The 15332-nt window shown below is 47.6% G+C and overlaps 1 non-coding gene across 1 annotated transcript; it reads left to right on the top strand.

Moving 5' to 3' along the window:
- Positions 1 to 10391: 10391 nt before the first annotated feature.
- LOC109756129 (uncharacterized) lies at positions 10392 to 14505 on the top strand. Its single transcript, XR_006672126.2, has 3 exons — positions 10392 to 10959; positions 11698 to 12740; positions 13201 to 14505. It is a non-coding gene; the product is annotated as an uncharacterized protein (transcript).
- The last annotated feature ends 827 nt before the right edge of the window (positions 14506 to 15332 follow it).

The raw sequence follows: 15332 nt of genomic DNA, 5'->3' as shown, positions 1-15332 counted from the left end.
TCTTGAAAGGTGTTCATGCTAGCCTCAAGGAGTCTCATGATCAACTCCAAGTGAAGCTAACTAAGGAGAAAGCCACCTTTCCTCATATGGTGTTAATTGATAATGCAAATGCTACTAATCCTTGTTGTGAGCATGTGCATCTTGTTGAGGAGAATGCTAAGTTGAAGGAGCAACTTGAGAAAGGCCTTGTGTCATGCATACAAGGTGAGAAGAACCTCAACGACCTTTTGAGCAATCAAAAGGAAGTTATGGCCAAGGAGGGGATTGGGTTCGCACCCAAGCCCAAGAACAAGAAGAAGAATGACAAGACCAAACGACCTCCTCCTCTCAAGCAAACTTTTGTGAAGGAGGGAGAGGGTGCTTCCAAGGAGAAGAAGAACAATGCGAAGGGTGGTGGTGTCAAGAAGGGCAATGCCACCCCTTCCAACAAAGTCGGCGACTTTAATCCTTCTTATGTGCTATGCCGTGCTAGTGATGGGCATGTTTATGCCAAATTTGTTGGTTCTCCTCATGAGTATATTGAATGGTCTATTTGGGTTCCTAAGACCCTTGTTACTAACATCAAAGGACCCATTACAAAATGGGTACCTAAAACCAAGCATTGATCTCTTGTAGGTGTTTGCTTCCGGTGGGGGATCATGGTTGCTCGATAGTGGAGCTACAAATCATATGACCGGAAGCAAGGACTTGGTGGTGGACGTGCACAAGATTCCATCTATGCCCACCAATGTCGAGTGGGGTGATGCCTCATCTTCTAAGGTATTGGGACTCGGCAAAGTTGTCATTTCTCATGATCTCACGATCGAGAAGGTCATGCTAGTTGAGTCCCTTGCATACAATTTACTTTCCGTTCGTCAACTTGCAATCATGGGCTTTGCCACTTTCTTTGATATTGATACCGTGGCCCTCTTGTGGAGCAAGACTCTTAAAGTAGCCTTTGTTGGGCATGTCGAAAACGGTCTCTATGTGATTAACTTTTTGGAGCGACCCACTAAGACCGCGACATGCTTAATGGCTAAAGTTGATGTGGGATGGCTTTGGCATCGCCGGTTAGCCCATGTCAATATGAGATCTTTGCAAAGTCTTCTCAAGGGGGACCATGTCCGTGGACTAACGAATGTTAGTTTTGCTAAAGATCGTGCTTGCAGTGCTTGTATCGAAGGAAAGCTACATGAGACGGCTCACCCTCCCACAACTATCATTTACTCGAAGAGGCCTTTGGAGCTCCTTCATTTGGATCTCTTTGGGCCTCCATCCTTTGATAGTCTTGGGGGTAGGAAGTATTGCTTGGTGATTGTGGATGACTATTCAAGATACACTTGGGTGTATTTCTTCAAGAGGAAGAGCGAGACCCAACAAACCGTCATTGACTTTGCGAATGAAGCCCAACGTCAACACAATACAAAGATCTTGACAATAAGAAGTGACAACGGCACCGAGTTCAAGAACTACACCTTGGATGAGTTTCTTAGTGATGAGGGGATCAAGCATCAATATTCCGCACCTTACACCCCTCAACAAAACGGTGTTGCGGAGAGGAAGAACCGGACGTTGATGGATGCGGCAAGGACTATGATGGCGGAGTTCAAGTCTCCATACAACTTTTGGGCCGAAGCCATCAACACCGTGTGTCATGCATCCAACCGGCTCTACCTCCGCAAGGGCTTGAACAAGACTCCATATGAGATACTCACCGGTAACAAGCCCAACCTCAAGTACTTTCGGGTGTTCGGGTGTAAGTGTTTCATTCTCAAGAAAGGTGTTCGGTTGTCTAAATTTGAGGCTAGAGCTTATGAGGGCATATTTGTTGGTTATGCTACAAACTCTCATGCTTACCGTGTCCTCAATAAATCTACGGGACTTATTGAGGAGATGTGTAACGTGGAGTTTGATGAGAATAACGGCTCCCAAGTGGAGCAAAGTGGCACTTGTGATGTAGGTGATGAAATTCCTCCTCAAGCCATAAGAAGAATGGGTGTTGGTTTTATACTACCCATTGAGGAACCCCTTGTGGCCGAAGGAGAAGGACAATGCTCCACCCAAGTGGAGCCATCACCATCCCAAGGCCCACACGCTTCCGAAGAACAAAATGAAGACCCTCAACCTCATGAACAAGACCAAGGTTAAGATCATACTCAAGACGGTGGTGACACACCAAGTGATGCCCAAGGTCAAGTTCTCTCCTCCGAGCAAGTTCAAGATCAAGAACAAGCTCAAGACGGCGCTCAAGATGATCAAGTGACCGCTCCTCGACTCACCACCGAGGAGGAATTGGAGCGTCGTGCCGCCAAGATTGCATCCATGCTCTCCACCAAGGGTCATCTCATGAAGAATGTGCTTGGAAGCATTCAAAAGGGGGTAAACACTCGTAGACAATTGGCAAACTATTGTGAACATCACGCGTTTGTCTCTTGTGTTGAACCCCATAAGGTATATGAAGCACTCGAAGATCCGGATTAGCTTAATGCCATGCATGAAGAACTCAACAACTTCGAGTACAACAAGGTGTGGAGATTAGTGCCGAGGCCAACGAGGAACCACAATGTCATTGGAACCAAGTGGATATTCAAGAACAAGCAAGATGCGCATGGGACCATCATTCGCAACAAGGCACGATTGGTGGCACAAGGCTACTCCCAAGTCGAGGGTATCGACTACGGTGAAACCTTTGCTCGCGTTGCTCGCCTTGAATCTATTCGTTTGTTGATTGCTTATGCCTCTCATCACAACTTTAAGTTGCAACAAATGTATGTGAAGAGCGCTTTTCTTAATCGTCCCATTAATGAGTTGGTTTATGTCAAGCAACCCCCCGGGTTCGAGGATCCCTACTTTCCCGATCATGTGTATCAACTCGATAAGGCACTCTATGGCCTTAAACAAGCCCCACGTGCGTGGTATGACCACCTTACCGAGTTGTTACAAGATCGTGGGTTTGAAGTTGGGCTAATCGACCCCACTCTTTTTACTAAGAAGGTCAAAGGGGAGTTGTTTGTATGCCAACTATATGTTGATGACATTATCTTTGGTTCCCCTAACAAAGCTTTCAATGAGGAATTTTCCGCACTCATGACCTCAAAGTTCAAGATGTCTTCCATGGGAGAGTTGAAGTTCTTTCTCGGTTTTGAAGTAAAGCAAAGAAGAGAAGGAACCTTCATCAACCAAGCAAATACACTCAAGACATGCTCAAGAGATTCAAACTAAGTGATGTCAAGCCGGCGTCCACTCCAATGCCCACCAAGTGCCAACTTGACATCGATCCCAATGGTAAAGCGGTGGATCAAAAGGTATATCGCTCCATGATTGGTTCCTTGCTTTATCTTTGTGCATCTAGACCGGATATCATGTTGAGTGTGGGAATTTGTGCACGGCTTCAAGCCGCACCTAAGGAAAGCCACTTTGTGGCGGTCAAGTGAATCTTTCGATATTTGGCTCATACCCCAAACTTTGGCTTATGGTACCCAAGAGGAGCAAACTTCAGCTTGTAGGATATTCAGACTCCGATTGGGCGGGAGACAAAGTGGATAGGAAGTCCACTTCCGGAGGGTGCCAATTCCTTGGTTGCTCTTTGGTAAGTTGGTCTTCTAAAAAGCAAAGTTGTGTGTCTCTCTCGTCCACCGAAGCGGAGTATGTGGCGGCCGGGAGTTGTTGTGCACAACTCTTATGGATGAGGCAAACTTTAAAGGATTACGGTGTCATTTGTGACAAAGTGCCTCTTTGGTGTGATAATGAAAGTGCCATCAAGATTTCTCTCAACCCCGTGCAACACTTCAAGACGAAGCATATTGAGATTCGGTATCACTTCATCCGAGATCACATTAGGCGAGGGGAGATCGAGCTCAACTACGTCAACACCCATGATAACCTTGCAGATATTTTCACGAAGCCTTTGGATGAAGCAAGATTTCGCGAGTTAAGGCATGAGCTAAATATCATTGATTCGAGCAATGTTGCTTGACCCCTTGCACACCCCACCACACTCAACTTGTTGTCTATTCTAGGTGTAGGCATGGACATAGGGGGAGTGTTGTTCTCTCAATGAACTCTCCCTCCCCCCATTATGCATAAAGTGATCAACTCTTTCACATTAGCCATTTTTGATGGTACTTGTGCTTCAAAGACAAGTTTTGGTCATGGGCCCAAGGATAATTCTTCGCGGTGCCATACCAATTGACTCAAACATAGGTGGCTCCGGCCACCGCCCTCTCCTTGGAGAGGTTGTGTCTCGTTTTTGGTTTGTGTTGGTTCTTGCCTCTCCTTCTTCGTGGCGCGCTCGTGCTTGTGGTGTCCAGTGTGTTAGTTCCTTTTTGTAGTCTCTCGCTTGAAGGTTCCGTGCTTAGGAGTTTTCTTTGGTTGAAACTTTTTTTGAGCCCACGGTACTACCGCGGCCTGCCACGGTACTACCGCAAGGGGGGCGCGCGATACTTCCGCACCCAGCGCGGCAGTATTTTTTTTTACTGCCACCTGGGGGAGCGGTACTACGGCCCCGGTGCGGTACTTCCGCCCGGGCAGTAGTACCGCGATGATGTGCGGTACTACCGTGCGGTCACGGGCGCGTGGGGGTTAAACACGGGCAGGGGGAGTTCTAACTCCCCCATACCCATTCGTCTCTCTCCCCACTTCGTCTCTCTCTCTCTCTCTCGCTCAAGAACGGCGCCGGAGGCCCTCGCCGGATCTCCTTCTCCGGCTGCTCTCCTCGGATTCCGACCGGTGGGATCGTTCCCCCCCAGTCCCTCTTGCCATGGAACAAGGTTTCTCCCCAATCCCTCTCGTTTTCTTGTTCGTCTTGTTGCTTTTAGGTTTTGGGGAGATGCAAGTTGTTCTTGAGATTTTAAGTCAAATCTATGCAAGAGTAGGATGTAGGAGAGTAGTTTTGTGTAGTGTTGGTACTTGCTATAGTTGTCCCGTGATGGATTTGATTGACCGTAGTACCGCGTGTTGACACGGTTGTGCTCAGATCTCCATGGCTATTTCGGATCTGCAACCGTGCGGTACTACCGCTCCTCAGGTGCGGTACTACCGCCCGTCCGGTACTACCGCCCTACTAGCACGGTACTACCGCACGTCCGGTACTACCGCTCCTTGGAGCGGTACTACCGCACGTGGCACAACACGCGTTACTACCGTTGTCTCAAATCCCTCTTGTGGCATTTCTTACGTGCCATGTCTACTTGTTTCACCTGCTTTGCTGTGGTCTTTGCATTGATCCTTCTCGTGTTTCGTGCGTGTTTGTTTTGTGGTGTGTGTTTTAGGTGGTGGCTTAGGTGCTCCAGCTCGCCGCTCCAATCCACCCCGTGACACGGGGTCCAAGCGTATGCGCAACACAGAGGAAGCAGAGGGCTCCAATGCCCCCCAACGCAGAACCAAGACCACTGCTAGCAAAGAGAAGGAACCCACCAAGGGCATGGATGAGATACCGCTTGCTGAGTTCATCGCCCGGAGGCAGGTCAATCCGTATGGAAACACTCATGCCAACTTTCGAGGGAATGATCTATTCTGGACAAAGCAGCAGAATCTCATTTATCTGGATGTCATTAAGGCCAAGCAAAATACCCATGTGGAGGTGAAGTGGATCAACATGCATCACATGCGCGAAGAGGCGCACCGGGAATACTTTGGTGAGGCTTTGGACCTCGTGGAGCAATTTGGCATTGAGCATATCATCTCATTCCACAAAGACTATGATCCTGAGATACTTGCCCAGTTCTTTGCCTCCGTGCATTCTCATCCCAATGAGGAAAGGACCATGACTTGGATGACCAATGGCCGACAGCTGACTGCTACCTGGAAGGAATTCATGACCCTGCTTGGGGTTCCGGATGAGGGGCTCACCACTCCCCAAGGTGTTCGCCCTCATGCCAATCCCGAGTCTGCCAACAAGAACAAGCTCATGCCCTACCTTGTGGAGAAGAAGCTCTCCAATGGCAAGTCAACTTGGGTACTCAACTCCTTTCTTGACATCATGCACCGGATCTTCCGCAACACTCTCTTCCCACGCATTGGGGACAAGGACAAGGTGCATGCCTATCTGGTGGATATGATGCTCTTGTGTGAAGATGCTCGCAACTCTCAGACACAGCCACTTGATGTCTCACATATCATGTGGATTGAACTTCGGTTTGCGGTCTACAACCGCAAGGTCCCCATCTATGGACCTTATCTGTTTCAGTTGATCTCGGCTACTTGGGAGCGGGTCTACCCTCAGGATGAGTTTGAGGCCCCTGGTTGGATCCGGCATGAGCCCATCAACCTCCGTATCAAGTCTCAGTGGGCCAACACTACCTCTCGTGCTGATACTGCGGCTGCCATGGACATGGATGCAGATGAGGAGGAGGAGGAGGCAGCAGACGAGGACAGCTCTGAGGGTTACATCCCTCCCACCTCTGAGCCTTCTTGGGCTAAGCGACTGAAGAACAAGATGAAGATGTTGTTCTGTATGCAAGCCAAGGGGCAGTACCAGACCCATGTGGCTTCCAAGGAGATTCGCCGCCGCGACAAGCGGATTTTCAGGACTTTTGGCGAGAACATATCTAGCGGGTCAGAGGTGAACATCACCCCAGAGGCAGAATGGCTGCACAAGCAGGGCTACCGGTGGACCGAGTCTGAGGAGGAGTCCGTCCCAGCTATAGAGTCCGACGAGGAGCGTGCCAGTGACTACTCCGCTTGAGCCACCACTATTGTTGTAGGTGTCCTCTCTGCCTTTTTGGCGTCTCGATGCCAAAGGGGGAGAGAGTGTAGGATTTGCTGCGAGTTATGTCGTGTTTGGGTCAGTTGAACTTCGTTTATTTTGTTTGCTTTGGTTTGCTTTGGTTTGTGCTCGTGAGACCTTCTATCATATGGTGTAAGACATATGCACTCTATCGTACCGTGGTAAGCTTATTCTATCATGTGCTTATTACATTATGCTCCTGTCTATCTTGCTTAGCTTTAGCCTTATTGCAAGATTTGTCATGTCTATAAAATATAGGGGGAGTGTTGATCCTAGTATGTGTGCCATGCAGTCCAAAGCACTCATCGGGATAGCTCACATCTAGGGGGAGCTCGTCTATATTTTAGAGACTTGGGGTTTACCCTTGCTCTTTGCGTTATACCCTCGTGCAAATCCCGTGTTGTCATCAATCCACCAAAAAGGGGAGATTGTAAGGGCATTTTTATCCCTTAGTTGGTTTTGGTGATTGATGACAATGCTTTTGCGGACTAATCATGTGCATCAAATATTTCAGATATATTGAGTAGGCACAAGATGATTGGGCTCCCCTCAAAGGCTATAGAAGACGGCGTTTCTCTTCGGTTCTTTTCGGTGGTATTGAGTCGTAGGGAAGCCGTACTATTAAGAGGGGGTCCGCTTTGGAAAGGTTGGGTGGATTCATCACATACACATCGTCCCTTGCACCTCCTTTCCTCTTGCCTTTGGAGCATCCTAAGTTTTCCTTGTCTATGCAATTATAGCTCTTGTCTGCCGAACTAGGAAGTGCGTTAGTACTGCTCGTCAGAGCGGTAGTACCGCCCGCTGGTGCGGTAGTACCGCAAGGCCCCACGGTAGTACCGCTTCTGGTAAGCGGTAGTACCGTGGTCCCTGCTTAGTTCCGCAACTACGCGGCTGTAAGGGGCGGATGTAATTTTTTACATCCGCACCTCGCGCGGTAGTACCGCGGCTGGCTTACGGTACTACCGCGTCGGGTTTTTGCATCGACTCCAACTCTGCGGAAGTAGCCACGGATGTAATTTCTTATATCCGTGCCTTCCCATCCCTGGACAGCCCCTGCTTTGCGGTAGTACCGCAAGGGGGGCGGTAGTACCGCGCCAGCAGTACTACCGCCTTCTGCCGTAGTGCCGTGTGGCTGTTCTGGTCTCTGCTGCGTGGGCGGTAGTACCGCGGGGCTCGGCGGTAGTACCGTGGGGCTCTGCGGTAGTACTGCGTACCCCTGCGGTAGTACCGCGCCTCAGGTGCGGTAGTACCGCGTGCCCCTGCGGTAGTACCGCGTCTCAGGTGCGGTAGTACCGCGCTGCGCAGGCTGAGTTGGTGGAACGGTTGGATTTGTTCCCCCACTATATAAGGGGTGTCTTCCTCCTCTAGTTGACCACCTCTTCCACCTCCAAGCTCCATTGTTGCTCTAAGCTCCATTTTCACCCGATCTCCTTCCCTAGCCAATCAAACTTGTTGATTCTCTAGGGATCGGTTGAGGAGGCCCCGATCTACACTTCCACCAAGAGATATTTGAACCCCCCCACTAATGGTCACCCTAGACGGTTGGGTGTTGAGCACCCTAGACGGTTGAGGTCACCGTGGAGCCATAGTCCATTGTGGTGAAGCTTCGTGGTGTCGTTGGGAGCCTCCAATTAAGTTGTGGAGATTGCCCCAACCTTGTTTGTAAAGGTTCGGTCGCCGCCTTCAAGGGCACCAATAGTGGAATCACGGCATCTCGCATTGTGTGAGGGCGTGAGGAGAATACGGTGGCCCTAGTGGCTTCTTGGGGAGCATTGTGCCTCCACACCGCTCCAACGGAGACGTACTTCCTCTCAAAGGGAAGGAACTTCGGTAACACATCCTCGTCTTCACCGGCTCCACTCTTGGTTATTTCGTGCCTTTACTTGTGCAAGTTTATTTGTGCCTTATCTCTTGCTTGCGTGTATGCTTATTGTTGTTGCATCATATAGGTTGCTCACCTAGTTGCATATCTAGATAACCTACTTTGATGCAAAGTTTAAATTGGTAAAGAAAAGCTAAAAATTGTTAGTTGCCTATTCACCCCCTCTAGTCAACTATATCGATCCTTTCAATGGCCACCAACATTCGATAAGCAGATCGTACCGTAAATACTCCACTATTCTCATGGGGCCATGACCAAAAATCATCCAACTGCCTAGTACACCAAGGAATGGCCATTATTGCAACCTCATTTGTTTGCAAGAATGCCTCGACGAGCATAGGGCGGTTCCGATCTCCATTAATAGTAATGAGCTCACTCACCAGTTGCGGGGGGTTTATCATCCGATTGGTGATCGACCTCATGTAGGATGGGCGGGGAATCCAGTTGTGCTGCCAAATATTTGTGAATGTCCATCACTAATCCGCCGAATCGTGCCCTACTTTCGGGTGTCTCGTCCATCTAGGACAACTCTCCAAATTTGCGACGGCGCACCCCCTAGCTCTACCAGCAGGAAATCACAAGAGAGAAAGTACTTTGCTTTCGAGACCCTTGCGCTCAAAGAATTCGGTTCCACTAGTATGCGCCAAGCCTGCCTAGCAAGTAGTGCAAGATTAAAAAGCTCAATATCTCGGAACCTAGTCCTCCACAATGCTTGGGCCTTGTCATCATGCTCCACGAGACCCAACTGAGCTTCATTTGCCCTCCTTACTTCCCCACTAAAACTTGTGAATTAAAAAATTTATATGCTCGCATAGACCTCGGGGGAGCTTGAAACATGACATGAAGTATACCGGAATAGCCTGAGCAACAAATTTAACTAGAACTTCCTTACCAACCACCGATAGTAACTTGACAAGCCATCCCTTCACCTTATTCCATACTATGTCTTTCAGAAATTTGAAGGCCCCATTCTTGTTGTTGCCAACATCAGAAGACATCCCCGGTATCTTTCTGACAAAGACTCAATGGTGACATTAGGGCTGTTTTGACTTCCTCTCTGAGGCTGTTTATGCAACCCTTACTAAAGAAAACTAAAGATTTAGACAAGTTAATGCTCTGACCAGAGGCACTACGATAACTCTCCAATAGACATGACAACTCAATTGCTCCATCTATACTGGCATTGACAAACATCAGGCTATCATCCGCAAAGAGCAAGTGGCTCACGGCGGTGCTGATGGAGCTACTCGAATTCCACTGAGGTGCGATGATTCATGTTTTGTTTTCAAGAGGCACATAAGGTCCTCCGTTGCTAACAAGAATAGACATGGAGAAATTGGGTCCCCCTGTCGGATCCCCGTGGATGGTTAAATTCCTCCAACTTGCCACCGTTAAAAAGGACTGGAATTTTTACTTAGCTTAACATCCTCATAATTAGAGAAACCCAAGGAGGTGCAAACCCCATCTCCTTAAGCAGCTGCATTTTCTTTTGAGGGGGCAGAGAGGGGGGCCTTAGACTCTGTACAATGCAAGGTGCATGGGGTTGGTGCTTAGAGAAATAAATACAATTTTTCTCTAATCATCGGTGCTTATTTGTAGAGGGTAGACGTTTAATTAAGCGTATGTCCTATAAAAATAAGTATCGATACTTAAAAAAAACTCGGTTTATTTTATTTTTTTGAAAGATCGGTTTGTTTTACTAAGCATCTTTGTAAACATCTTCCATTATACAAGACCTTAAGCAATTGTATAAGCACCCATCATTATTATACAAGGCCTAATGGAGTCTCGTTGCGGTTAGGAGAGGCTGACTCCGCAGCCCGAGCAAGGAAATAGCCCAACCCACGTTCAGGCCGCGGTACACGTAACCCCCACCCCATACCCCTTCTTCCTCTTCCCCAGACGGGGAGACCCCACCTCCCCCTTCCGCCTCCCCTTTCTGCTTCTCCATAGCACGGAGACCTCCCACCTCCACGGAGCAGCACCACCGCCGCCACCGCCGCTCGCGCTCGCTGAGCGCTGCCTTCGCGCCTTTGCTGGTTTCATCTGCCTCCCTCCTCGCGTTCTTAGACAAGAAAGTCGTTCTTGGCTTTGATCAATTTTGGTCTGAGCGGAGGGGCAGCTCATGGTCGTAACCCGGTGAGGGCGGCGGCGGTTCCGGGATGGGAAGCGTCGGTGGAGAGGAGGAGTTCCCCGCCGGCGTGACGGGGGCGGACGCGGAGGTGGGGGCGCTAGTCTGGGTGCGCCGCCGCAACGGATCCTGGTGGCCCGGCCGGATCCTTGGCCAGGACGAGTTACCCGAGAACTGCGTGGTTCCACCGCGCTCTGCAGGCACACCCATCAAGCTCCTCGGCCGCCCGGACGGCAGCATGTCCGTACAACCCCTCTTCCTGATTGCCTCTCTGTTTCTTTCTTGTGCTTATGCATGCGTAGATTCGATCTGTTCGGATAATCCTTGCTGTGGTTTCTACCACGGCATAATTTTCTTTTCTCCTGATGATGCCATCCATATTTTGCACTACAGCAAACGATGCCGATTGGCAACGTCTGCTGTTCTTTCTACCCATAGAGTAGTAGTAGTATGTATAGTATCTCTCTCAGACTTGGAAATGGTGAAAACTAGGTACATCCTTGCACTATCTATTTTTACATTGCAAAAATCTTGGAAGCCATTAGAAGGATCAATTAGGTGACATACATATTGCATCCCCTCTGTATGCTAGGAAGAAAAGTGCCACGCATCAAGATCTGGGTTTAACTGTTATGCTGACTTGTGCAAAGGCTATGATTTATATCTGAACATATGCTCAAGCTAAGCCTGTGACCCCGCCCCCCCCCCCCCCCCCCTTCTCTTGTCAAGCTTAGTTTATGATAACATTTCTTGCCTGGATGAACTGGTGGTTTCTTATGTTTATTCACTTCCATTGCATCTTTACTCTGTACATTGCTTCGGAAGAGAGATTTTCGTTTAGGTTTTGTTTTTCTAGTTTTGACTCATTTATTTTGCACTTATAATTCCCTTTTGCTAACTTGCATAGATTATTATGTTTTTCATGTTTGTGTATCTTAAGTCTGATTTTTTTTCTTGTTCTCTTTTACTTCATCATAGTGACTGGTATAATCTCGAGAAATCTAAGCGTGTGAAGGCATTCCGGTGTGGTGAGTATGAAGAGTGTATAGAAAAAGCGAAAATTTTGGCTCGCCAGCAAAAGAGAACCTACAATGAAGGAAAGTATGTTCGCAGGGAGGATGCCATTATGCACGCCCTTGAAATAGAAAGATCTCGCTTTCCAGATGAAGATGAGATGGACGATGCTATGTGTGCATCTGAGAACAGGTATTCTGCAAACTCTAGAAACATAGGTGGAGCCAGCAGAATATCTTCTCGCGTTGAAAGGGGTCTGTATGATATTGAAGAAAACTCAGCTCAAGGTTTATCTGAAGCGTCAACATTTTTCAAGCTGCCACAAAATATATCCTCTTCAAGTACTAGGTATGCTTCATCGTCAAGGAAGAAACGGAAGGCATCAAACAAATTTGAGGATGACACAGTCAAAGGATTCCGGCGTATGAGAGACCTTATTGGATCAAACAGGACCCCGAAACAGAAGTCAAGTGCTGGTTCTTTTTCAAATGGGTATCATGATTTACCTCATCTTGAAAGTGGGCCAAGCTTTGGCTATGAGTTGCCTAGCACAAATGGAATAAACAAGAATAAGCAGTCTCATTCATTGACAAAAAGGAAACGCTCCAATATTGGTCAAGCTTATGAAAATTCAAGAAAGAAAGATAAGCGACGTCCTTTGTCAAAGTTATGTAAAGATTCAGCAGTGAAAGTTCCAACATATTGGGACGCTTCAGGACAGTCTTCTGTCCAGTCCCCTGGACACAAACTGTCGAACGTGTTTGAATCAAATTGGGGGGGATTTTCTTTGCCAGGAAATTTAAATTGTTCTTACAGCTCGGGCACTTCAAGTGTGGAGACTTTAGCAGATGCCTTATGTACTAGTCGCAATGGTGCTACCAAAGCTTCTAAACTAAAGGAAGCTGAAGTCTTGGACGGGACTGGGTTTCTTAGTGATGGCTGCTCTGATGATGATGATGAGTTTCTTGATGCTCACCGTACTATGGAGGATGATGTCACAGCAGAAGGTAAACAGATAGTACCGCTTCCTTAATTCCACTTTTAGTTGCTTTATACATTTAAGCACTGTGTTCAAGATGATGACCATCATATAGCGGATAATTAGATATGCAAGAAGTTATGTGTTTGGTTGTAATACTCTTTGAGCAACTTTTGAAATAGGGGTTTTGCCACACCAGGTTTTGTTGTTATAAGCTGCTCCATGCTTTGTGATCAAGTCGACCATGTGTTAGAGGTGAATCCTGTACACATTGGCATGTTTCCTTTACCAGCCTGATCTTTCATATTTCTACCATATAGCTTTGGGATTTATCACATTTAGTTAAGTATGCACATTCTTTATTTCAATCTCTTATTCTTATGGAAGTTACTGATTATGTTGCAAATGGTGAATATCTGTTCAGTTTTTCACTATCTGAACTATCACAGAACGCACTGCTTAATGCTTCTCAACTGATCTTTTATCAGGCCATCTGCACACACATGGATCGTGTGCATCTGTAAAGGATGAGACCTTAAAAGGCAAGACACAAATTACTGACTATAGCAGAGAACACATACCCTTACTTCGTGATAATACAAGTTCCAAGAAGAAAAACATACAGGTAGCTCCAGTAAGCTGCAACATGGATGAAAGTTTGATGGTGGAACAATATGGAAGGACAATAAAATGCAAGGAACAAGATGAAGATGTTACTGGGTTGGATGCACGAGTCGGAAGTGCTAGTGATCCTGGGAGTAGCATGAAATTTGTGCTGGTTCCTCCAGATGATGGTGCTGGCGTTATGGGGCAACAATATTATGAAAGCGGACCCGAGCATGATGAGTCATTTGAAACTCTAAGCAACCATTCACACTCTGAAAAGGTTGGGGCAGCATCCCCATATTATGGGTCACCGCTTAAAGTAATACTGCCTGAGCAGAAACCTGATATGAAATCTACAAGATGCCATGTGGTAAAGCCAATGAAGAGTGTACAAGCAGACTATAAACTTTATGATGTTGAGTTGGCAGTCGAAGGAACCTACAAGGGCCACCGTGCACCTCTTGTTTCTCTGACAAGTAAATGGAACCGTAAACCTGTTATGGGGTTTCCTGTACCTGTTGTTGTTTTGGATGATAGTTGTCCTGTGGAAAGTAGAGATAATCACCATCTGGCAAAGAACAGTCTTACCAACTTGCTAAAGAGGAGCGAAGTTGCAGAACCGCGCCAGCCAAGATCGGCACATTCATCTAAATCAAAACTTGGTGGCCGTAAAAAGGTCTCGGAGCATGATATTGATAAGTCCTGGCGGCCACATACCAAGAAATCAGCATCTTCACCAAGGAAAATGCGCAGGCTCTCATCTTTTGGCAGCAGCCGTAGAGAAAGCTCAAACAGAAATACTGTAGTTCGAAAAATTGGCGGGCCAACTATTGCGTGCATCCCGGTTCGACTTGTTTTCAGTAGGATCAATGAAGCATTAAGCTTTCATGTGAGATCAGAGAACACTAGCTGAGGTGCTCTGCCAGGACTTAATTAAAGAGAGCCTCCGATCATACACTTTCTAGCTTTTCATGTACATTAGTCGCCATAATTTTTTAAAGCTTGATGCCTGGCATGTTTATATGACTATTATGTGCTTGTAATCCATAAGTGATGTAGGCAATTGTTACTTACCCACCGTGAGTGTTGGGTGAGACTTCCATGGTGGAAGGAAATAAGCAGCATCAGTAATTTTGCGCTGATGGTGTTGAAGCAGGGAAGGAAATAAGCAGATGTAGTATTTCTTTTCGCTGATAGAAAACCTGGCAGTAACTTGGTTTAGATTGGTGGAGAAAACACCAATCAAGTTTCAAATTTAAATCTCAAGAAATTTCATTTGTACTAGCTGTAAGCAAATTGTTCTGCTACGACGAACTCCGGCAGCTGCCCATCGGTGACCTCATCGAGGGATGAGAGCTGGCCTCAACCCTCAAGCAATCACCCTAGAGCAAGTCCTCGTGATAAACCAAGGCGGTGCCGAAAACGTAGGTTGGATCGCGGCTACCACAAATAATGTCCCATATGTCGGAGAGGAGGTGGCTGCCGAGGCCGAACTACAGTTTCTCGTCACACTCCTTGGAGGCCGCACGCAGGGCAACATTGGAGCACATCTCCAACTCCAGAAAGAGAAGAATGATGTCGCTGCAAGACATGACTGATGGCTTGAAACCAGCATGAGCGTTGCCGTAGGACCACCTCGCCGTTGGACTTTCCAAACTCCGGGCTTGCAACCTGCAAGCAGCGGCCGTCCGACTTCACCTCGCCGTGGATCAACTAGGTGGGGAGCTCATCGCCCCCTATAAACCTTGCTGTGCACCGCTGTCGAGCAGTAGGAGAACATTAGGGCAATTCCAACGAGCCGTTGTAGCACCCCTCGCCTGTCTTCGCCAGCAACGCTCCAAGCTCGCTACCTCGCTCGTCGGCCGCCTCCATGCCGACATGCCTATTACCTGGTTGGCTTCTTTCACCACGCCCGCAAGGTGTTCGACGTTTCGCCCGTAAAGTATAAATGGATAGTAGTGATAAGTACTTTTTCAACAACTTCATTTGCGATTAGGATGATTAGTCGTCCGAC

The sequence above is a fragment of the Aegilops tauschii genome, chromosome 3 (genome assembly GCF_002575655.3).
Source record: "Aegilops tauschii subsp. strangulata cultivar AL8/78 chromosome 3, Aet v6.0, whole genome shotgun sequence".
Lineage (NCBI taxonomy): Eukaryota > Viridiplantae > Streptophyta > Magnoliopsida > Poales > Poaceae > Aegilops > Aegilops tauschii.
Note: the sequence above shows the minus strand (reverse complement) of the source record. Positions and strands in the feature narration are given on the sequence as shown.